General features: G+C 49.4%; 2 long non-coding RNA genes across 3 annotated transcripts in view; one reads left to right on the forward strand and one right to left on the reverse strand.

The window, feature by feature from the left end:
• The window catches only part of LOC109281544 (uncharacterized), a 96,913-nt gene that overhangs the window by 62,773 nt on the left and 10,334 nt on the right, over positions 1 to 23,806 (forward strand). The gene's annotated exons all lie outside the window — the stretch shown is intronic.
• Positions 12,366 to 22,865, reverse strand: LOC109281536 (uncharacterized). 2 transcript variants are annotated; one of them, XR_002088215.2, is made up of 3 exons: positions 22,504 to 22,831; positions 13,294 to 14,949; positions 12,366 to 12,650 (listed from the first exon to the last, which is right to left on the reverse strand). It is a non-coding gene; the product is annotated as an uncharacterized LOC109281536 (long non-coding RNA). The 2 variants fall into 2 exon arrangements; XR_002088210.2 differs by lacking the exon at positions 12,366 to 12,650 and having other exon boundaries at positions 13,880 to 14,949; positions 22,504 to 22,865.

Raw genomic sequence — 23,806 nt, forward strand, 5'->3', positions numbered from 1 at the left:
GCCTCAAGTCACGTTTTTCCATAGTATTTCCCCAAACTAATACATCATCAATATAAACCACAGTTCAATCAAGACCTTCAAAAGTTTGTTGCATCTTTCTGTGAAATACTTCAGATGCAGAACACAGTCCAAAAGAAAGCCTATGAAAGCAATACCTTCCAAAGGGTGTACTGAAGGTACATAATCTAATACTCTTCTTTTCTAGGGTAACTTGCCAAAACCCAGAAGAGGCATCCAAAGTGGAGAAATATTTAATTTCTGCCATGTTGCCAAAAACCTCTTCTGTGGTGGGAATGGGGAAATGCTCCCGTTTGATGTACCTGTTCATTTGCTTAGGATCCAGACCCAATCTCAAGGATCCATCTTTTTTTTTTCTATTATGACCAGTGGATGATCCCAAGCAGTTGGTTGCTCTACTTCTTCTACTATGTCCATGTTGACTAATCTATCTAATTCCTTTTTCAGTTTTTCCTTTAGTACAAGGGGAACTTTTCTTGGAGCATGTATGGTGAAAGTATTTTGTTCTCTTAATTCTAGCTTGTACTTAGATAACAACTTCCCTGTGCCTTGAAACACATCATAAAATGCTGAGAACTATGGGTGTTTATACACATGCTCTGGGAGGCATGTGGGGGGCACTTTCATTAGCATAGCTCTGAAAGCTGTGATAATTAAAAGTGCCTGGAGTGTCCTGTGTATCCACATCCCTGTACTGAAAAATGGTGGTGGGGTGCTTTGAACTAAAGCTCATTGAACTAGCTTTAAAGCGCCCTGCCACCATCTTTTAGCACAGGGACACTGATACACGTGACACTGGAGGCTGCTGACACACTGGAATTATAGCACATTGGAGCAGGCTCCCTACACATGTATAGGAGCCCTATGTTCTTGCTTTGTAGTCCCTCAGTGTCATCCATTCTCTTTATCAAACCTACAGTTTTACACGTTCACAACCCAATAATTGACGCTAGCTTTCCTGGGACTGTTACAAACTGAGTTTTTACTATATTACTCTTGTGTCTAACATGCAATACACAAACACTTAACAAATGCAGGGCATTGCATGGGTTTGTGGTAACATCCACCCACAGCATCTGCAGCTGATCATTGTTTCTTCAAAAAATTCTCTTTGGCCTCCGCTTGCCTGCTTCATAGTGAGGTCCTCCTTTCTGTATTGTTTGTGTGTTGCCTTAGGTTTTGCAGTCTTGTAATCCTGTCTAGTTCAGCCTGTTCTGCTTTTTTCCTTGAGCTTCTGAAGCCTACCATTTCGTATCTTAGTCACTTGGCCACTTGGCACATTTTAACTGCCTTTTCCAAAATTAAGCTCAGGATCCTCTAGCAGTCTTTTCCTGAGGCTTGTATCTCTTATACCCGATACTATTTGGTCTCTGGTCATGTACTCTTTTAGGTCTCCAAAGTTGCATGTCTGGCTCAGCAGTCTGAGGTCTTTGACACACTCTTGTATTGTGTCTCATTCTTGCTGCTGTCTCATAAGGAAATAATGCTGTTCAAAGGTTTCATTTTGTTTGGGAATACAATATTCCTCAAACCTTTTTATTACTGTGCCATAGCTTTTCTGTTTTGCTTCTGACAGTTGTAGGCTATTATAAAGAGACAGAGCTTCTGGGCTTGCTCTATTTAAAAAAATAGCTACTTTTAGTGAATCTTCTTTCTCTGTAGCTCCACTGGCCATCATATACATGGTGAAGCTCTGCTTAAATCTCCTCCAGTTTTCTGCTGCCTTGCTGGACAGCTTTAACTGCTCTGGAATTCTGAGATGCTCCATTTTTTTTTGTCTTTCTTCACACCCCATTCCTACTACCATGTGTTGTTCTCAAAAGACCAAGGAGTTAAGCTTATAGAATGATAATACTTATTTATTCAGAGAGCAGTTTTCTGCCTTTTGTTCTTCTGTTCCCCCCTGCAATCCCCAGGCAAATGTAACAGCTTATACATAACACTATTAAAGGTATCCACACAGGATGGTTGCTAGTAACATCCCTAGGATAGGGTGGGATGAACTGGTGATGAAAAAACAAGAATAAGCCATGTTTCATTAGGAAGGCTTCTAGATGTTAGCCAACTGTAGATATTTTGCATTCAATTCAGTGACGCTGAGAACAGCAGTACCTGAAATGTTATTGTTATGCTTTAAACTACATTTTGAATTGAGAAGAAATATTTTTGCTGCTACAGAAGTTAAGTTAAAGATTCATAATGCTATTAGTACTTCAAAACCTAGAACCACAAAATCATTAAACTGAGAAAGCTGAGAGCTATCTTGTATATGTTCTGCATTTACATTTACTCATATAAATGTAATTCCTATTAAAACGTCTGTAGGAAAAGTAATTATACAAAAATCACAATCTTATATTTATTAGCTTCGCTTCATCTTTTTATGTCATAAATTTAGGAATAATAGTAAAGTCACTGTTTTATTCCATGTACTTGCCAGGTTCATAATGATGAAAAAATAGTCATAAGAAACAGGTAAATTATTTAAGTTTTGAGTTGTTCCATTCATCTAAGTAGTCATTGCAGGCCTGGAATAGGTTGTAGCCTCCCAGCTTCTCTTTGCTGCAGGAAACTTTGTAATAGCACTTAAATAAATAAAGAAACTGGGTAGGAGATTATTGCTTTCATTGTGCTATTGTATATGTGTATTATATAGTCACCCCATAGATTGACACAATTAGTTGAATGTGGGACAAGACAAATGTTGTATATGACAGTGGGGTAGTATTGAAAGATGACCCCATATCTAGAGGGCTAAGAGTTATGGATCCATTGATAGCTGTTACTAGCATTTTGAAGCGTGGCTGTTAAATTTTGCCTGCTGGCTTCTGGCTGCTGGCCTGCCTGCCTGGGCAACAGAGCATTTGAATGGAACTGCAGGCAGCTTTGGAACTTTGTTCTTCTTTTATAATAACTGACCACTGACAGGAGGAGCCTCTGAAAAAAGCCAAATGGAACACTTCACAGCTAATCTTTGTTACTCATTTCTTTGACTGCACTTTTTGTTGTGAAAGCTATCAAAATGGTTGAGAACCTTTCAAACGATGGCATGCTATGACACAGTTAGAGAAAAGAAAAGTCTCTAGGCACAAAGCAAATATTGTAAATAAAACTCTGAATCAAAATAAAGCATTTAGCATTCTCCCTATGGAAATAATGCTCTACGACAAAAACTGGGTTCCTAAGTTAAGTCTGCATTAGGACACCTAAGTAATATTGGCAACCTATTGCCTCTGCATATTGAGTTACTTTAACCACCTTTAGCCTAGAAGATTTGGGTGGAACTTCTTGTTTCCTTTATTTTGTTTAACTGATTTTATAAATATTGCGCATAGTGGGAGGTAAAGGTTTTATTGTAGTGAGTCTGGGCTGATTGCATTTCTCACATGAACCAAAGCCAAGAGGGACTTCTGGCAGTCCTCAGAAATAAGATCAATGGTCTAAAACCTACATACTGCAGCACAGCACCCATGTATTTCAAGTATCCCACATATTTCTCAGGGCTTGAAACAAACAACTTTTACCATTGTAAAACTGGGGTTCTACACATACAGGGACAGATTCAGGAAGGTACTTTAGAAAGAGTCTTGTTTTAAAAGTGATCTAACACACTTAATGTTAAGCACATGCATAAGTGCCTTGCTGAAGGGGGGGGGGACCATATAGTGTCATACCAACTCTAGATGCACTATGTTGGTTCTTAAACATGACTACATATTGGCTGTCATATTATTTTGGGGGGAGAGAGTCCGTATTTTTTAGAAAGTAGGAAGCATTTATTTGACTCTTAAGGGTTTTTTTTAAATAAACTATTACATTTTGGAATGTAGTTCTGGAAAGGAAGAGGATCTGTGGGGAGGATAAATGCAGTTTATCTCATAGTATGGTCTATACCCACTGATGGGTTGGGGGAATGTGTACCTGTGTGCACACACCCAGTTGTTTATTTATGTGATTTGAAAAGGGCCATAGCTATGGTAGTGCTAAAGTGATGTAGCCATGGTTGGCCAGGAAATATGTGAGGGGAAAGAATTTTTGTGAGTGATACTTTTTATTGGACCAACTGACTGGTTGGGATACTGAAAAGCTTGTCTAATACCCAGAACCTTGTACACTGTTGGCATTCTATGAAGAAACAGTTTCCTTTTTATTAATAAAAATAACAATATCTCTCTTACAAATGAAGAAAACATAGTAAGGACATGAAATGTATGCATATCTGTATGTAGTTTCAATTCTGTTAAGAAAGGAATAGGCTTTGAAATGTAGATTTTTTCCCCCTGCCCCCTATGACACAGAACTGCTAGGTGGTTCAGCCACTATTGTTGATGGATCCTTGGAAATCTGTCTACATGTGATTGACCCTCTCTGCACTTTCCTGCGTCTGTGGTTTATTTGGCATCACTGTTCCTATCGAAGTCTTGCTCCCTGCCTAGCCATTGCCTATAATTCATGAACTATTCCTAACACCTTCTCTTCTTCCACCCCCCACACAGTACAGAGGTGTCAAGGGAAACAGTAAAGTTAGTTAACGTGGAATTCCACACAGGATTGGGAGTTTTTATTTATTGTAATAGAGAGTTATAATTATTTTTAAAAAGGCCTGTGGTCCATAAAACCATCTTCAGTTGTGGAGCATCTGTAGAGAATTTGCTATGGAGTCACTATGAGGGGTGGCATGCTATGGAGCTGGCACCTTCCCTGCATATTCCCATGCTCCTTCTAGTAAGATCTACCAAGCATTGGTCCTCACACCTTGAAGAATCATAGAGAAATAGGGCTGGTGATCTCCGTCTAAGCCATCTGAGCCGGTTGTTTGTTTAACCTGCTCTTAGAAATGCCCTATGATGCATATTGCATAATGTATCTATGTGGTTTGTTCCAATGCTTAGCTACCCTCCACAGTGTGAAAGTTCTTCCTTATATCCAATTTAAATTTCCATTGCTACAATGTAAGATCTTTACTCCTTGTCAAGTCCCCTGTCACCGCAGAACAGTCTGTTGCCATCTTCTGTATAACCAACCTTTAGCTATTTGAAGTTTATCAAATCTCACCTCCGTCCTTTCTTCTTCAGACTAAATAATCCTAGTTCTTTCAACCTTTTCTTGTATGTCATGTTTTCTAGACCTCTGATCTCCCCCAACCCCACTACTGCAGAATTTCTAAGAAAAGGGAAAGGATCAGGGCCCAATAGTAATATCACTAATAGGGGGTAATATAGTCAGTCTTCTAACAACTGAACTGTTAGATCAGGTTCCTGGCACCTTCTGATACCACCATTTGCAGTTTGCCCTCAGCAGGACATTCAGTTCAGAAGTAGCTTCAGATTTTGGGAATCTGGAAGAAGAGAGATAGATATATTTACCATAGGGATGTTGTGAAACAATCCTAGTTTATTATGTGCTTTGATGCTTTGAAATTTGCAGAAGGAAGGTGCTTTATATAAATAAGTTTCATTCTTGTTTAAATATTGCATAGAAATCATTGGAGATAGGGCACTGTGGAACACCATTCATATTGTTGTCAATATTGAAAATAATATAGACATAAAAACAGATTGGTGGACTAGATAGAGTCTGTGTAGGAAAAATAATCCAGTGTTTAAAAAGATAATCAGCAATTTATAATTTTCTCTTGCCACCAGGACAGTGTTTTCTTTCAGTTGCATGGAATAAATTAAAAATGTACTAATAATTCCATTTAACTCACTGACTTCTTTGTCCCTTTTATTTTTTTAAAGCATTTTACTATTGCTTTGCAAGGTAATGCTCATGAATCACCCTTCCTGCATGTTTCCTAATAACATTCCATTATTTTCCCTAACTTCCTGAATTGCAGAAAATTTTGTGTAGTATGCAGCTAGTTAAATGGTCCTGTTAAAGTAAGGCTTCTCTTCCAATCCTCATCTCACTAGGGCCCAGTTGTGTAAACACTGATGTATGTAGTTGTGAAGGAGTCTGTCTGTGGAACCATTTATGTAAGTCTTTACAAGGTACTTTCTGTTAGCCTTTGGACCAAATCCTGTTTATTTTGCTCAGCCACGAAGATCCACTGAAGTCAACAGAGTTACTTAAGACAGAAGAATGAAATTCAGCTCACTGACTTCAGTGGACATTTTGCCTGAGTCAGCAATGTAGGACTGGCCCCAAAGAAGATAACCAAGCCTGAAGTGAAAGAGACAAACAGGAGAAAATGAGTAATCACCTTTTTCTGATATCCTGGTACCTGAAATCCTAGATCTGTATAATGGTATAAAGTGGTGATACACTTTAAAACAGTATTAAAAATATAGATCCAGGCATGGATATAATTGCAGCAAACTGTTTTCAGAATGTTCCTTTATTTAAATATGTATATATATAAATGACAGTTACTTTACTTCTGCTACAGTGCTCTTTTCTTAAAGGGTGTTAAACCAGCATTTAGGTCAATGTGATAGTGTCAAAGCAGCATAGGACTGAAGTGGGAATTATGTACATAAGCATACAGGATCATTTCTTAAGTGGACTCCAGGATGAATCCTTATATGGGATGACTGTCTAGTTCAGAGTTCCACTTTAATTTAGCCAAGCAAAATCTGTTCCTGTAGAAATCACTTTGCTCATTACTGAAATGCTACTTGGGGCTTGTTCTGGCAAATGCTATGGAACATTGTGCTTGTTCCAATGGGACTGGGTGGGACGGGACCCTTCATGGAAGGAAGAACTGTGCTTGGATAGAAATTTTTAGAGATCAGGCCTTAGCTAATAGCTACTAGCTGCTGCTGTACACACATGCACATGAACACAGGTTTTTGACAAATTTTAGCAGCACTGAATTGAGTCATTCTTTTTTGGGGAGGGGTTAATTTTTTTTTGGGAGGGGGTGGGATTTATTTATTTATTTATTTGTTTATTTAGGAACGGGTAATTCTCAGTCTAAAGAAAGGATTTACCATACCAGGGATTTACACTAATGTAGCCAAATCAGTTTTTTTCAGTTGTGTAATCGAACCATGAGGTGGTTGGCCATTTTTAAGTCGTTTTCAAGACCTCATTTCTACAGTGTAGGAAGCATTTCCATTCATGCAGTGTCCTATTCCTAGGTTGAGCAACTGCTTCGGAGAACAGAATGGCATATACTGATTCACCCCACCTGACATACCTCATCTGAGCCTTCGCTTGAAACTCCCCTATCCAAATAAAGACGAAGCCTGACCCTGAATAGAAGAGAGCTGATGCAGTTGTAACCCTAGGTGCAGATGTCTACATAGTTTGAACCAAAACATAAGTTTAAATAAGTTGGGACAACTATGGCAGTCCGCAGGTGCCTGCATTTAAAACTCTCTTGTTTTCGCTTCAGCACCACTGAATTGAGAGTTTCTTTAACAGCCCTGTCTTTATAAGCCTGTAGATCAGTGGTTATGAACCCTTTAGGATTGAAGGCACCCCTTGGAAAATGTCAGCTCTTAGTTTTACCTGATTTTTTGAGTATAGAAAATAGTAAAACAAGTTTTTATTTTTTCTGCTGCAAAGAACTCGGACCACAACAAGTCAGTATCCTTTTGGATTCCTATTTGAATCTTTGTGTTTATCTTGTGACTCTCCTTGAAAGGCTTTCAAGCCCGCCTTCCCCAGTTGAGAGTCACTGCTGTAGATCAAGAGGTGAGTTTATGTACCTAAAGATGTATATGATATACGAATGGGTTGGGAGGCGACTTGCGTTGTGTTTAGATTGTAGCCCGGAGGGGCTTGAGCCTCAGGAGCCCTGTTTTAAGGGCGCTCTCGATCTGGGTGAATGAGCAGCTCCGTTTAGCACCGCGCCGCCTCGTCCCCATCACGTCTCACCGATCTCCCCGGGCCCCGCGCGGCGGGGGCGGGGCAGTGCTGAATGGGTTGGGAACGTTCTGTTTGCAACATTCCAGTTGCAACATTCTATCTGCAACGTTCTATCTGCAGTATCGCTGCCCCGCCCCCTCCCCCAGCCCCATTCAGGGCCCCGGAGCGAGTGCCCCAGTCCCATGCTGCGTTCTCAGGCAGCTGGAGGGGCCGAGCGCGGGCCTCGCTGCAGCGGGGGGCGGCGGCGGGGTGTGTGTGTGTCAGCCATGTCCCCTTTCACCCTCCTCACTTCCTCTCCAGCGCTCTCCTGCTTCAGGCGGCTGGTGGCTCAGTGCATAAACTGATTAGGTAACAACAGAGCACCTTCCCTCCCTGTTTTCTCTCAATACGTTTGGGCCACGGCTTTTGAAGGAGCCCAGCCCTGCCACTATCCAGCCATTATGCCGGGCTGTATGGGGCTTTATCCGGAAAAAGCTCAGCCTTGCCCCTGGCTTCATCAATCATTTAGATCAGTTCAAATCCCCGCTTCATAGTGTTCCGCCTCATTAAACCCATCAAGGGGGCCGGGCGAGCGGCCGTCTCGGTCTAGAATGCCTGCACACTCGGGCCGGCTCGCTGCTGCCGAGCCCGCGGGAACCGGGCCGCGCACGCAGGGCAGGGCAGGGCAGGGCAGGGCAGGGCAGGGCAGGGCAGGGCAGGGCAGGACGCCCAGCGCCGCTTTCGCCCGGCCGATCCTCCCCAGGGGGCGGGGGGGAGGTGGTGTTCAGGGGCTGGGGAGCCAGGACGATACAGGGAGCCGGGCTCCAGGGCGGCGCTGTGGCACCCAGGTCGCCCCGTGTCCACGCGGCCCCGTGCCCGGCTGCGGAGGTTCATGTGGCTTTGAACGGGACCGCGTGCAAGAAGAGGCGGCTGCGGCGCGGGGGTTCCCCGGCAAGGCCGGGCGGGGGCTGACTTCTTGCCATCTGCCGGGAAGGGGCCGGCACCTGCCCCGCGGCCGCGTCTCAGCGAGGGCGGCCTCAGGAAATAACAGTTCCAGCCCCGGGCCCGGGCATTTGCAGCCGCTCGGGCACGTGGAGCGATGCTAGGTGCCCCCCCGCATAAGTAAAACCAAGGCAAGCCACAGATCCGGAGGCCGCGGGAAGGACCCGAGTCCTCTCCGAGTCGGCCTTGTCTTGCGGCCGGCCCGGCCCGGGGCGCTCCCCGCGGGAAAGCGGCTCGGTCTCAGCTGCGGGCGACGTTTGGCGGGGCGGCGGCTGGGGGGCAGGTGCTGCCGGTGCCCGGCTGACAGACCCGGAGGCCCGAGGAGGGCGCGCGGGAGCCCGGGCCTGGCCGGGCCGGGAAGAGGCAGCCCGCGGCCTCCCAGCCTGCGCCCTAACGTTTTTAATAATGATTTTCCTGTGCTGCGAAGCCGGGCCCGGCTCCTGGAGGAATTGCGAAATCCGATTACGGGGATATTTCGCCACAGCCTGGCTGGAGCAATAAAGGAGAGAGCGCGGAAATGGGACTTCGCCCATCAATTAGATCTCTATTAGCAGCCAATGCAGGCTTCACCACAGGAAATGTGGGAGCCGCCGCGCTCGCCCTGGCAATGAGCGATGCTCGGTGCTCCCGAGCCGGCGCGGGCGGGCGCCTTTGTGTGCGCGGGGCGCGGGCAGCACCTGCCGGGCCCGGGCGCAGTGTGAGCGCGCGGTCCCGGCACCTGCACCGCGCCCCGCGCACGGCCGGGCCGGGGCCGCCTACTGCATTATTGACAGGGTTAGGGGAGCCCGGGGAGGGGGCGATTAACACCACAATGGGCAATATTCTGAATAGCGCTTCGGCTCATCTGCCTCCATAGATCATCTCTGCCGCGGGCCGCCGCTCGGCTGCCGGCAATGCCCCACAAAGGGAGCAGCGTGCGGCAGGGACCCTGCGCCCGCTCACCCCGAATTTAGGGGCTGTTTCAGCGGGGCTGGGCCGGGAGAGGAGCCGCTTGCGCGGGCCGGGGCGCTGCGGGCTGTGGCTGGGGTGGGGCGGGCTCGCCTTCCCCCCCTCCGCCCCTCCCCCGCCCGCAGGCAGGAGGCGAGAAGCAGAAAGAAAGGAAGAAAGAGGAGAGCCCCCGGGCAGGGCCGGGCCGCAGCCGCGAGGTGCCGCGGGCGGGAATGCGGCGGCGGGCGGATAAAGGCGGCTCTGTGCGGGCCTCGTCGCTGTCCCATTCAGCGGCCCCGGGCGGAGCCGCCCAGCTGAACGGGGCTCAATGGCTGAGAGCCGCCTGCGCGGACATGCTCGGGGCCTGGGATTATAATTTTCATAATGCGCTTTTATGTCGCGCCAGCCTCCTCCGGGGAGCGGCCCGCGGCGCGGCTGAAAGGGGCTTTGAGAGACCGGGGAGCCGGGCTGCTGAGAGCGCCGAGCCCCCCGCCGGCCTGAGTGGCACCGCGTGCCCCGGCCGCGCTCATCAGCATGCGGCGGCGGTGCCGAGCCGAGCGCGGGGCTCCGAGTCCGCCGCCGGGGACCCGCCCTCGCCCGGAGCCCTCGGGGCTGGCAGGGCAGGGCAGGGCAGGGCAGGGTGGGCTGCCCCTCTTCCGCCCGCCCGCGGAGAGCAAGCCGACAGGCGGAAAGCCCGCTAGGGAACTAGAACCGGTTCCTGCCTAAAATGCCCGAGGGGACGGGACGGGACGGGGCGGCCCCGGGGCTGGCGGGGAGCGCCGTGCCCGGGGCCCTGGCTGTGGAGCAGGCTCTGGGCAGCCTGGCTTAGGCCGTAGCGAGGAGCGGGGCCTTGGTGCCGGGGTGGTTTCTGGGACCCGCGGCGCGGTGGGAGCGGGCGAGGCCGGGGGAGCCCCGCACAACGCGTCCTCCCTTCTGCGGGTCGGGGGAGGCCACAGACACACCCAGCGCTCGCCGCTCCCTGCTTTCGGGGCTCCGGGACGTGCTCCAGCCCCAATCCGGTTTGGTGACCGGTGCAAGAGGCAGTCTGCACTCATCAACAGCGCTTCCTCGGGCAGGTGCAGCCCAGGCCGCGGGTAATGGCCTCAACACCCGCTGCACGCCAAGCGGCAGCTGGCACCGGGTTCAACGCGTGCTGCCACGCGCCTTGGCCCGGGCCACGGCCAAGGGCAGGAGCGGGGCAGAGCCGCCTCGCAGGCGTCCTCGCTCGCCCTGGCGCACTGGGCCGATCTCTGCCCCCGCTCCATCTGCCGCGGCTTGCATGGGGCAGCGATTGGAGGTCGGAGCCTGCTGCTTCTTATTGTACTGCAGCACTGCCTAAGAGCCCCAGCCAGGAGCCTGTGCTGCCCACAGAGTTCGCAGAGACTTACACACTGCAAAAATGCAATGCCCCGGGTGTAGAGAGTAGGAGAGCTGCAGGTACCTGTGTACACGACAGCCTTTAGCACGGGTAGAAGGCGTCACGGGGAAAAGCTATTTATAACCAACAATAGAGTAACCTGACGCGAGATATTTTTCAAAGCGTTATTGCCTAAGAAGAGACTAGTCCCCTCCCCTCTCCTCTCCCTAGGGCTGCACACAAGTTGGCCGCCTTCTGAAAGCTGTCTTCTGGCCCCTGGTTTTGCAAATGATCTCGGATTTGGGAGCTTAGGCCAGATACAAACATCGCTCTCAGGATCCACGCCGGCTTTTGAGAAGTATCCCAGGGGTCTCTCTTCTCTTAGGCTATGTTTAATTTAGGAAACTAGAGTATTTTTTTACTACCCAGGATCTTTGTTATTTTTTCAGTCGGCGAAGGGACTGACACTTGTTACAGGATAAGTCACTGAGTGGCGTGAAGTAATTGTTTCCAACCATTTAGGATTGTTACATCGTTCGCCGGCTTTTCCGATGCCTCTGGCAGCCTCATATAAGGCCAAAATAACGCGAAGTCCTTGCGTTCCGGTTCCTCGAGAAGCCCAGATCTCAGAGCAATCCTGCAGTCTTTATTCAGGCAGAGCTCCCGTTGCCTTCAGCTGCCTGGGTAAAGACTCCACAAGCAGGCTCTTCACATTGTTTTGGCTCCATAAATCTTCCTGTAGCAAAGGCAGGGGGAGGGGGAGAGAGGCGAAGAAACGAGCAGAAATACTGTACCAGCGCTGCCACATTTGGGTGCTCTCTCCCGCAGGTAGGAGGGCTCGGCTGAGCACTTTTAAGAATTGTAAAACAAATAAAAAGGAAGCAGCCGCTCCTGATCAAGACTTTTAAGGGAACGCCAAAACTCCCGTTGGGTTTAAACGAAATCAGGATCCCGCACAAATGAAGGCTCTCGCCTGCGCTGAGCTGGACCGCACAGGGGGGCGTCACTGCAGTCAGGGCAGCTCGGTGTCGCGCGTGTGCCCGGCCCGGCCCGGCCCGGCCCGCTTCAGCCTCGCGTTGCGAATTCCCGTCGAGTTTAATGGTGGGGGAGGAGGGGATAAAGTCTTTGCTGCAGGGTCAGCCTCGGCACGAATGGCAGAGGGGCTTCTCCAGACTACGTTGTTATTGCGACATCATGGACAAAAGGAAATATTTGGTAATAAAATATTTTAATTCGCCACATGCACAAAAGGCGGGCAAACTATTTGTCAATGTGGGAAGAGGCTCAGTGTTGTCCTCTTTAGGGAGAGCTGAATCAAACTCCTCGAAAGTATCCCCTTTAGGGGTGAGAACAATTAGAAACAACAGGATTTGCTTATTACTAATTACTCTCTTAAGACCTAAGGGACCGATCTATGAAGCCCCTGATGGCCAGGGGACCGTCGTGCCTGGCCGGCTTGTTCAGTCTCTCGGCAAACTTCACACAGTGCTGCGTGGAGAAGGGGGCGTTGGTGCGTTGCCCCCTGAAGCTCCTGGTTAATCCCCTGCACCTTGGAAAAAGATCCCCGGCAAACACAACGTTATTTTAGTGACACGGCTGGGGGGCCTCAGACAGGAAAGTATCGAAGAATTTAGGAATTTAAACCGATGTCTGAGCGATTTGGGGAGCAAAAGTGAAATACCCAGTGCTAGGATGCACGTGCCCCCATGATCACGTTTCCTCAGAAATACCAGCGTCAATATTTTCAGGGTTGTTTTAATGGGAAACCTACCTCAGCTTATGTTACCAGCTACATTGGAGAAAGCTGAGGGTCAGAGGCTGCCTTATCCATTAACTGAAAGGGTTTGCCACTAATGTTGTGGGGAAAAGGTAAGAATTACAGTCCTTCCTTCCTAACCATACACACACGCACCCACACATCCATACATTCTGTACCTATCCACACGCATGTATATGTACATACATATATATATATATATATAAAAACATACACACATATATGTCTATACATTGTATATATGTATATATGCAGGCATATATATGTGTACATATGTAAGCACCTAGACATATATACGGATACATACAACATATCTATCTAGTGTGTGCGTGTGTGCGCATGCACGTGGGCATATGTATTGGCATATATATGGCATATTGCATGTAACAGCTGGCAGAAGAAGCTTTTAACTTACTCTGAGGTCGGTCCGGAGTAAACTGTGAGTAGAGTCTTGCACATCCTGTCCGGCCAGGGACAGGAATATGTGTTTTCCAGCTCCTCACTCTACAGAACTCCAGTTAGTTTAATCAGGGGTCTTGCTCGCTGAAATAGGCCCTTCTGGATGACACAGAACTTTGTTTTAAGATGTGTCGCGCTGCTACCTGTTTGTGAGCAAGCTCCGTTTACAGTAAATTGCAGAATGAAAGGGGCTAAAGGTGAAAAAAGCTCATCACATCCCTCTCTCCCCTCCCCTTCAAGCCAAGTGAAGGGGAAGGAATAATGCCTACATGCCTGGCTAGTTAAGCAGGAAGACCAGGAGGCTGTGAGGAGCACTCCCGAGTCTTCCTGGGATAGCATTTGAGGTGTGGGGTTTATACAGCCTGCTCCGTTGCAGGGGACGAGGGTCAAGAGACGTGAGCTCCATTCCCCTCTCTGCCACTGACTCCGTCCCTAGCCTTGGGGACATTACTTAGCATCCCTGTGCTTCAGTTTCCCCAGCTGCGCAAAATAAGAGTATTTACCCACCTTGTGCATCACCTAAGAACAACAGTTCTCCAGAGTGCCGTTATCATTGCTTTAATTACTAATGGGGTTTACACACATCCATGCACAGCTCGGGACTGTGTGATAACAGGCAATGCGCACTTGTGTCTATATGTACCAGCCGACTCACTGGACCGTCGCAAAGAGAGCACATTGTCATGCAGGACTCCGACCCCTCAGCCGCCCAGGAAAGCTTAAATTATGAATCCAGCTAAACGCAACGAACGAAAACAAGATGACACAGCCGGGCAGTTTGGGGAGGGAAAGTCACGAGAGCCTGGGTTAAACGCAGCAGTGAGCCTATGGCAGACAGTGTATCAGCCAGGATCAGAATGACTTGTTTTACTGTGAAAAGAAAAAAAAAAAAGAACTGTAACCCTGCTTTTTTTCACTCACATCCTTTCAGTTAAGATTTCAAGCGGTCTTCGAGGTCATGAGACAGTCTGCCGGGTTTCTTTCTGGGATTTGGTTTCTTGTAGGACTTGTCTTCCTTCACCTTTAGGCTATTCGTCAAGTTCAAGAATATGCTCGAAGCAAGTCCAACAGGTTTGTTTAAAACCCAGCTCGGACCACCTGTCTCTAAAGCAGCACATGGCAAAACAGCACAGCAGAGTGCGGCTTGCTACGAGCTATCTACAATCTGCTGTTGCTTAGGACAAGAAGAAATAATCTATTGATTTAGTCGCAAACAGAAAAAAAAATCCTTTTCTGTACTCTGGAAGAAAAAAAAAAACACTTGGTAACTCAGTGGGGAAAAAGGTCAAGTTACTATTGACAAGTATGTAAAGACATCTTCTAAACCATGGGAAAACATGTATAAATTGTTTCGACTCTGCATTCAAAACCAATGGAAGTGAATTACAAAACTGCACTTCTTGCATTGTTGGACTGAAAGGATATCTATTTATCATCTCATAAGACAGCTCGAATGATCTTTATCTGCTTTGCCCACTTTCTGACCCAAATTCAGGGTTTTTATGGAAAATTGCAGTCAGTTTGATTGATGAAATCCAAAGATGTCTAAAATGGCACCAAAGATCTCCAACTGTGCAGACTCCAACCGAGGGCTTCAATGTTGGCATTGTTCCTGCAAAAAAAGTTCAGAAAACGAGCAAAAGTTAGGGAATTTCTGTTTAAAAACTTCAAATTTCAATGCAGATCCCAAACCTATTATCCCTATTCACAGGGCGAGCTGTGTGAACAGAAAAGTATTTCCCACACATTTCAGCAACAACAAAAAACCTTAATTTTAAACCATGCAATAAACCTGCTTTGTAAAGCGCTGAATAACTCTACGGCAAAATAGCCGCTCTCGTTTAGCAATGCAATCTTTTGCATCGGAAGAAGGGGAACTGTGCATGTTAAAAACGCCGCGAAATAAAATATCTGCTTTGATGTCTTGAAATTAAATACGCTGGAGTCCTAATTGCAGTTTCATTTTAAAACCCAGATGTAGCTTAAATGTAATGATGCGTGTTTTAAAGCAGCTATTTCCTTGTGAGAAGCTCCGTCCCAGCTTCCCTTATGAACGTTGTAAAACTAAGCCCGTCATAATTTAGCTGGTAACACATTTCACTCGGGGCTGCAAACTTCCTATATAAATTATGGCTCGCCGCCTCTTGGATCGGGCTAAAACCAACTGGGAAGAAGCTGTGGTGCTCACTGCGGCGCTCCCTGAACAATCCCAGTGTTGTTCAGTGACAGATTTGTTTGTTAGTAGCTCCCCTGTCTCGTTTAGAGCCAATGCATTATTGTGGAATATTGTCACCTGCCTAATTGTTCTAAATGGCCACCTCCTATTATTAATAATAGCTGGAACGTGGCTCCTAGACATGTTACTAAGGCTGGGAAGCTGATGAATGAAACCCCTACTAGGGCAAAATCTTGGTAGCTGTCTTCTGTCGCATTACCCAAGGGGGCTGACTATAAATCTTCCTTCATTTTAACCACGTTTACCCTCATACTCCTCCAGGCTAGGGATGCTGTGTTAAGATTGCACTGATGTGCCAATGCTTTGGACCAGCTGCTCCTAAATACAGACAAGTCCTTGTCAATTAAGCCATTGAGGAGCAGGTCCTTGGAGCCCTGGGGCATTTTAGCAGCCAGCAGTGTGCAGCCCCAACAATTAGTATCCATTTTGAAGGGACCTCCAGGGCACAAATGCACAGGCAGGGAAGAATCAAAACACCAGGCAACTTCAATTCTGGAAATTGGTCACATAATGATACTGAACAGACCGGCCACAAGAAGCCAATCTTTCTTGGGGAGGACATTTATTCCTTTACATATTCTCTCCATCAGCCAAGCTGCATGTCCCAGGCATGCAGCAAAGTGTGGAATTAGGAGAGATAAATGAACACATTCATTTGCCTGTGTGAGCTGAAGTTTCCTTTGCGGTTCTTTGTAACTCGGTGTCACCTCAAGCAGCTGGTGGCATGCAGTGCTCCCATGATCCTGGCCTTTGGCCCAGGAGGAGCTGGACAAGGCAACCCGCTCCAAGGAGAAGAGCTGCGATGTCTCAGGTCAGAAAGGCCAAACTGCCAGTAGGACAGGCCGAGCATTAGGAGTTCAGCTAAACAAAACCCCAAAGAGACTAGGAAGCCTAGGGGATCATTAGGGAAGGTGTTTGTTTAAGTCATTAGGAAGTTGGTAGCTAGGGGAAAAAAAGCTTGTTATACAAGGCACCTCATCAGAATAGCAAGGTTGGAAATGCATAGAATATCACAGCACAAGACTATGTGACCCTACCAAGTTCAACAACAGAGCAAACAGCACATGCCATTAGGGACAGCAGTCAACTGGGAGGTAACAAAGCGGGGAGAGCATTGGAAAAAATGTTGCAGTATTAAATATGGAAAAGTATGGAGACAGGGGCAGGGGGTCAATAAAAGTCAACAAGAGAGCAGGCTTAATGATAGAAGGAATTTAATATCAAAAATACATAAATCTGCGTGGGAGGGCAGCTCGAGAATAGATAGAAAAGAAGTCACTGTTGGAGTCAACATTCACTTGGTAATCGCTCCATAATGGCTCCTACCAGGTTGTTAACATTTAACACAAAAGTTAACAGGAGAAGAAAAGAAGAAAGGGTGGCTCCTTTAGTTGCGGGTGCGCGGGGAGATTTCCATCTGTCACGCCGCACGGGGAGCACCACAGCCGCTACCCCGGGGGCTTTGCGGGACGGGGCAGGAAGGATCCTGCCTCGTCCACCCCTTCGCTTCACTCCCCATTCTCCTTTTCCAGGCTCCCTCCCGCGGCTCGCGCAGACCGGCAGGGACAACGCTCGCGGTGCATCGGCCTTGGCTGGAGAGCCTGGCCGGCCCCGGCCCTGGCCCTGGCCCCAGGCTCCGAGGCTGAACCGGGCCACGCACGGGATCGGCCCCTGGAGCTCGTTGCAAACGGGTCCAAGTGGCAACGCGTTGAGTGAAGTGGGACTATACAGTGCTGCTTTATTTGGCGGAGTGGCACAAGCGCTTCGCCTGACAATGCATCGCAGGCGCTCCTTGCGGCGCGGGCCCGGGCAGCGCCGGCTGCGGCCTAGTCCCAGCTCAAGCAGGCGACGCCTGAGCGGGCCTAGGCCTGGCTCGTGCATAGAGAGGGGCACGGCCCGCAGCCCCGGGGAGCCGGGCCGCTAGGGCTGTGCGGCGGGGCGCGTGCGGCTCCAGGCCGGGCCGGGCCGGGCCGGGGGACCCGGGGGCCGCAGCTCGTCCGGAGGAGCCCGCGGCGGGGCCGGAAGGGCCGGGACAGTACATCAAAACGTGTTTATATTTAATAGCCACGGGGGGGGGGGGGGGGGGGCCGAGATCAATGCGGCAGTGTTTTCGCGCGGGTTCACGAGGTCACGCAGGCGTAGACACAGCATGGGAGTTATTTATGTCGAGTCGGGTTATTGTAAACTGAATCCGGCAAATTGCACATCGGCTCCTCGGGGCCGCCAGCGGCCGGTGCGCAGGGGTCAGTGGCAGGCAGTCTGTCCTCCCCTCTGGAGACAGTCATTGTCCCAGGTCTGACACCGCGTCGGGGGCTCGGAGCGGCTCCATCCATCTCCATCCACTTAGCGCCGCGCTCCCACCCGGTCGAGGGCTGAGCTGGACCTTCCCGCCCGGGGATAATGATGTCCCTGCTTGGCACCGCCATTCATTGCTTGTCATAACGCTGCCCCCAGCCAGAGCTTTTCCTTGGGAGGCAGGAAAGGGCAGAGAGAGGCTTGGGCCCTGTGTGGGGACCAGGGCTGGTGTAAAGGCGGGGGGAGGGGGAGGGGGTCTGTCCCGAAACACCCGCTGAGCAGGCGAGGTCCGCGCACTTCGGGGGCAGCCTGACGGGGAGCGATGTCCCTCTTTCTTCTCACATGAATCCCAAGTAATCACGGCCATCATTTACCGAGGCCATTTCCCTTCCCCAGCGGTTTTATTTTTACGAGCTTATCTTTCCCTCTTATTAGCCTCCGATCTGTCTCCTCCAGAGCCCAGCTCTCTAATTCCCCATAAACCCTTATTATGAGGGAAACGCTTCCTTTCTGACAATTTAATAGTCCAAAGTCATCTTCTGCGTGACATGGCCCATCCATCTTCTCAAAAGAGGAAACAAAGAGGAGGGTTTTTTTCTCTGCGCCTCTCCAAGTGCTTTTCTATTTTGAGCAGCGGCCCCCACAATGGGATCCTTATGAACCATAATGGTTATGTTTATGAAGCCAGCGATACCAGTGTATGAAGACAATTTTATGCCTAATTAGAAAATGATGTAACCGAGAGGCGGACAAAGCGGGGTTGTTTCCCGGCGCGGAGTCCGCGGCCCTTGCTCCTGGGCCCGTCCGTGGCCTCTGCCGTGGCTTACGTCCACTATTTTTATAACACGCGTCCATTAGCTCCTCAAACTGTTTGTGGTGTTGCGGACAGTTAGTAAAACAGCTCAATTTAGCGGTGCATTGAAGCAATTTTGAAACGTGTTCCGAGGGGACCCGCCTGGAAAGGGGCGGTGGGAGCCCTCCCCGCGCCCATCCGAGGGGACTTCACCTCTGGGAAGACTCCAATAACGGCATCCCCAGTCCCGCTCGGATCCGGGATAATTTTTAATATATATGCAATAAATGTTCACTTTGTTAGATTGAATGACAGACCATAATATCGGCAAATCTTCATATCCATCCATTACCGGCAAACGAGCCGCACAAAGGACATATTTGCTTTTGATTAATTTATTTGCAGGCTCTGTTTGATAAAGCAATAACTATTTGGTTAAACTTGACATTTGGTCTTCGGGGGGTTATCAGACAAATTCCCTCTCGTTCGGGGGAGATAATAAAGCTGTTTAAATGGGATTAATTATTAATTGGTTGCAATTAATTTCCCCTCTTCTCTGCTCTGGCAAACAATGGGTATCACTCAGCCCCGCACAAAAGGCGGCCCTAGCCCTCCCCCGGCCCGTGCAAGCTTTCCAGTTGTGCTGTATTTTTAAAGGCTAGGTCTAAACTTAGCGGTGACTCTGTCTAACATGGCACCTATCTGTCAGCCTCATCTGCTCTCTGTGCAGCTAGCCCCCGTCTGTCCATCCATCCATCCATCCATCCATCCATCCATCCATGTAACACGGCCCTGGGTAACTCATCTCCAGGGATCTCTTCTGCCAGGTGAAACAAGTGTTTCTATAACGCGGAGTGGGCTCAAGGCAAACCATCACCCGGTGTCTCCACGGGTTTGCCTAGACCCGGACTGGAGCAGAAACCTCTCAGCGCCGGGGCGAGGTCCCAGCGCCGTGCTGGTGCTGCCCTGCCCGAGCGCGGCCGGCGGGCACAGCGCCCAGCCCCTGGCCCTGGCCCTGGCCCTGCCCAAGCAGCCCAGGCTGGAGGGGCTGCGGCCTCCGCAGGGGGCAGGGAAGCCCCCGGGAGCTGCTCCTCGAGCAAAGGTCCAAGGACAGCGCATGGAGCCGGAGACAAAACTCCCGCTTCAGCGCGGGTGATGAATGGCTCGGGGAGGGAGGAGGAAAGTTTCTCCCTGGCTGATGAATGGGCCCGGAGGATGGATGGTCCAGAGTGTGTTATATCTTCATCAAACTGTGAAACCCCTCCTTTTACTAATAATCTGTCACAACTTTACAGAACACACACTGAGACCAAAGCGAGCCCCTGCCCCGGCGCCTGGCCCTTCCCTCCCTTGTCAAGAAGGGCTTTATCCGGGCGGGAGCGGGGGGGGGGGGGGGGGTCTCCAGCGGCAACGATCTCCCGGCTCGCTGGGGCCGCGGGCAGAGGAGCCTGCTCCGCCGGGCCCGATCCCGCGCGCCCGGAGCAGGGTCTGGGCGGCGAGTAACCCCCTCGGCTAGGCTCTGATCTGGATTCCGGTAGCTTTTTTGCTGCTCTGCAAAGCAGGAGGGGGCTCGGTTTTCTCTGCATTGCGGTGTAAGGCCAGTGGCCTCGGATGTGCGCGCAGAGCCGCCGCAGAGCCCGGGCGAGGGGGGCATCCATCATGCCCAGCAACATCCGCCCACGGGGACACGGGCTGCCCTGTCCTCCCGCAAAAGGGGCTCGCCCTAGCTCTATCGCCCTTTGAAACAACCTTTCCACCCAGCTCTGCCCTGCGATCTCATCCTGCACATCCTCACTGCACTGCCTTCGAGCGCGTAAGGCACGCCGGCAGGTGCAGCGGGGGCTTCTCTTCTTCCCCTTCCTTTCTTTTTTAATTTCAAGAGTCATTTCTTAAAAAAAAAAATAAAAAAATAGAAGCATCGAAATGCACCGAGTCACACGTGTGCGTCCACACCCACACCCACGGAGAGACACCCACACGTTTAGGAGAAAATACATGACTCCCCATCCTCTGTGCCTCCTCGCAGTGCCTTGCTATTGATTATATTTGAGGGCTCGAGTCCTGAAATGTGCCGGCCCCTCTCTACCCCTGTGCATCGATCAGCCACGCGGCTCCCTGCCTATTCACCAGCCAGAGGATCGTTCCGGATGATTCTAGTTTTAGTAATAATCAATGATCTATCCCGGGAATTGTTTCAGGCGCAAATCTGATGCAATGAAAGGCATTAGTCTAATGGGGTTTGTCGTGCAGAAGCTGTTGATATTATGTTGTCATTCATCTCATTTAAAGTCCGCGGAAACGCATTCATAAGATTGTTTCTTTATTTTTTTTTCTTTTCTCCCCTTCTCTGGCCGTTTTAAAGAAAAATCGCTTTCTTTGGCTGTTTGCTTTAGGGCTTTTCATCCGCGTGTTTCAGATAAGAAAAGAAACCAGGTTCTTTTATTTTTCGATTGGATCCGAATTCCTATTTGGGAGCCTTTTGATGTCCCCATTTAGTGCCTTTGACTTCTCCCGTGAATGGCAGCCTTTTGTTTCCGTCCCACATGCCCTTTAAAAAATCCCCCCTTAACCGCCTGGTACCCGCTGATGGATCCGTTTTCAAATGGACCAGAAGGAAAAGGCAACGTGAGAGAGGCCCGTTTCCTTAGTAATTGCTCTCGTTTGGGTGAAAATGCAGAGATTTTGTCTCATGTGGGAGGATATGGAGCAACAGCACCAGCGGGGGTTTCAAACAAAGATTGTCAGCTGCCATCCCTCCGCGAGGGGCGAGGGGCTGGGGCTGGGGCGCCGCCGGCTGCCTGCAGCCTCCCCGCGCCGGCCCGGCTGCAGGAGATGCGCGTTCACTGCCATCTTGCTGGCGCAGAAGAGAAGGGTCCCCGCGCATCCCCCGGGCTGAGCGCTGCCGCAGGGGCTGGGGCAAGTTATTCTCAGCGGGATTTTGGTCATGAAATAATAATAATAATAATTAAAAAACCCAAACCCTTCCTCGTCACTCGCCGGGGGCAGCGAGCCTGGGAAGATCGCCCCCGCTCGGGCTCTCATCCAGAGCACGACGAGTCACGGGGATGCCCCACTTCTTTTTCAAGGCGATGGAACCGCACGACCCAAGAGGCTAAAAGCGCCTTAAAACTCACAGGTGTTTGGGATCTGACTTCACTTTCCCCCTCCCCCGAACATGGGACCGTGTGCTCTGCTCGGGCTCGGATGCCTGCTGAGTCCACGTCGGCAGAGTGGGGGGAAAAGCGCCTTTCCCACCGGAGAGGCTCTGCCCAGCACATGCACAAAGCCTGTTGATCGCCATTAAGAGAGGGCTGCACTGCAGCTGAATGCTCCTCGCGCTCCCTACAAACTCTCTCCCCTCGTCTGAATCGCACTCGGGACAATTCAGTGTCAAGAGAAATAGCACCCAAAAAAAAAAAAAAAAAAGCAGCATGGGTCATTTCCAGCGATTCTATCCCCTTCAGCCTGACTGGCATCGCCTTTCTGGGTGCCCGGGGAGCTTGGCCAGGCGACCCCTCAGCAGGTAGCTTAATCTCAGTCTCCTTGCTCTACTTCTTTTTTGACAAGACTAAAAGAATCTCTTTTTCCTGGGGGAGGGGGGCTCTTCAGGACAGACACCGCGTCCCCAAAGAGCCAGGGCTCACGGGGGTTCTCCGAGGGATCTAGTCTCCAAGGGAAAACCTTGCATTGTACAGCGAAAAAAATCCAGCAAAGAGCCACTAGAATACAAATGCTGGAGAAAAAAATCTGCGGATATTTGGAAACAAATCGGTATCCAGACATAACATTTCTATTCTGCATATACAACGGTAATAAGAGCAGAGGGAAAGGTGCCTACTTACGTTCAAGGCGAGTGCAATCCCTGCCGCACTGACCTGCCTCCTGCGCTGTAGATTATTTTATACATTTCTCCCCGATACACTTATAAACAAGTGGAAATTTTGCATCCAACTGCACCATTTTATACATGATGAGCCATCAGTAATAGGATTATTAAACAAAAACCGTCTGAGGCGCTGGCGTTAACCTTTTTTAAAATGGCTAATTAGGTTTTGCACAGAAAAATTAGATTTAACATTGCTTACATTGCCCACATTTTCAGTTGATGCTACAATAATTTGGGGGGTAGGACGGGTAAAACAATTCGTAGAGATAATAAAAAATTAACTATTTTAACATACATTACAGGTTCCCTATACTAGGAGAAGGCAAAGAATATTTTCATGATCAAATATTATATACATAAAACTAATTATCTTTCGCTGCTGCCTCCATCAATTACAGAGGAAAAGAGGTGCCGGGTACCCTCTTGCGGCTGGATGTAGAAATGCATTTCCCAGATCTAAAATGAGAAATGGCTTTTTTTCCTTTTAAAATGCACTAGTTGGGGGACAATACAGGTCTTTTAATGACTTTGTAGAGAGATTTATATTCGCAGGTAACACAGCAGTGGGCGGGAGGATGCTGGTTCTTAGGGGACAGGATCTGAACAGCTCTCCAGAAGAATGACAAAAGGGGTCGGGAGAAGGTATCGCAATAAGCGCACGAGACAAAGAGACATTTATACACGAGTCCTTCACAATTTTTGACAGAGGACTCTCACGTCAGGAATCCGAAATCGCCAGTGCTCCCCGAGGTGCCCAGACAGACAGAAAGACAGGTGCATGGGCAGCCCTGGAGTGGGTGCGATGGGTTGTGTGCCAGGGGGAACCAGCCCCTTGGCCGCGGCGTGGCCAGTATCGGGCCGATCCTCAGCATAAAGCCTATGCTATGATTTGTAAGGAGTTGTTCCTGGACACAGCTCTTTGATTTCTGATCTGTTTGCAACGGCGACAGGAGAAATATTTCCAGTCGGCGGCTCCCCTTTCCCGGGACAACACACAACTACGAGGGATCTTAGGTGTGCAAGGGAATTAGGACAGAATGGGGAAGTGTGTGTGGGGGGGGCAGAGAAAGGTGGCAGTGAAGTAGTTGTGCAGGGCCGCGGAGTGTGTGTGCGGGAGGGCAGCACTGTTTCGGTGTCTCATGATTTGTGCACACGGAATATGTAGGAAACAAGTGGTCACGCAGCCACCACCTCCAAGGATTGCCCCAGAGGAAGCTCAGCGATCAAAGGGAGAGCAGGATGCTGCCAGCCCAAGCCTG

This window comes from Alligator mississippiensis, chromosome 2 (genome assembly GCF_030867095.1).
Source record: "Alligator mississippiensis isolate rAllMis1 chromosome 2, rAllMis1, whole genome shotgun sequence".
Classification (NCBI taxonomy): Eukaryota; Metazoa; Chordata; order Crocodylia; family Alligatoridae; genus Alligator; species Alligator mississippiensis.